General features: G+C 48.4%; 1 protein-coding gene across 1 annotated transcript in view; it reads left to right on the top strand.

Moving 5' to 3' along the window:
* The first annotated feature begins 433 nt into the window (after positions 1 to 433).
* The window catches only part of PRKCH (protein kinase C eta), a 476,631-nt gene continuing 476,165 nt past the window's right edge, over positions 434 to 899 (top strand). The window contains exon 1 of the mRNA XM_053697294.1: positions 434 to 899. This exon is cut by the window's right edge and continues 713 nt beyond it. The gene's annotated coding sequence lies outside the window, so the exon portion shown is untranslated.

Here is an 899-nt window from a genome sequence, read left to right as displayed (position 1 = left end):
TTGCAACACACACTAACACTGTATTTCAGTTGTCACACACATTGTATGTCTCTAACTCACACACTGTATTTCTGTGCCACACACAAACACTGTATTTCAGTTGTCACACACATTGTATGTCTCTAACTCACACACTGTATTTCTTTGCCACACACACTAACACTGTTTTTCAGTTGTCACACACATTGTATGTCTCTCACTCACACACTGTATTTCTTTGCCACACACACTAACACTGTTTTTCAGTTGTCACACACATTGTATGTCTCTAACTCACACACTGTATTTTTGTTGTCACAAACACACACACTGCTTTATATCACAAGCTTTATGACAGCTGCAGTACCCAATCTGGCCGCTCGGAGCGCTGCTCTCGTTTCCTGGTTGAGCCCTCTCAGGCTTCAGTGTCAGTCCAGACTCCCTGCGAGTTTTACTGTCACGCACTCTGTGCCAGACATTCACCTGGAGTGAGCGGACCGTGAGTGGGACTCCCCTGGTGTCGTAACGCGGGGGGCACTGACAGCAGCGAGCTGTTTCTGGCGGTGCGGAGTTGATATTCGTGAGGCGTCCGGCGTGGGTAAACTGCAAGTGCCGAGCAGGTGCGCGCTGTTCAGTGAGAAGTTTTCCTGCGTGGCGCTGATTACTTCTGGTGCTTCGTGGGGTGTCCAGTAGTATAAAGTGTCCGTGTTAAGAAGTGTCTTTGCGTGGAATTCAGGAGAACGAGATCCTGCGTGGGGTGCTTAGCGAGAATGACAGCTTGGGAGAGTTAGGTGTATCTGCTGTTTAGCACCGCACTTCCTAATGAATATCTTGCTGAAATCCTTGGTGAGAGAAACTGGAGGTGCCCTGAGTGGGAGAAACAAGGATACACTAGAAAGAACTAGGTTGGTGTGGTCATG

The sequence above is a fragment of the Bombina bombina genome, chromosome 1 (genome assembly GCF_027579735.1).
Source record: "Bombina bombina isolate aBomBom1 chromosome 1, aBomBom1.pri, whole genome shotgun sequence".
Lineage (NCBI taxonomy): Eukaryota > Metazoa > Chordata > Amphibia > Anura > Bombinatoridae > Bombina > Bombina bombina.
This window is presented reverse-complemented; position numbering and strand designations above follow the sequence as displayed.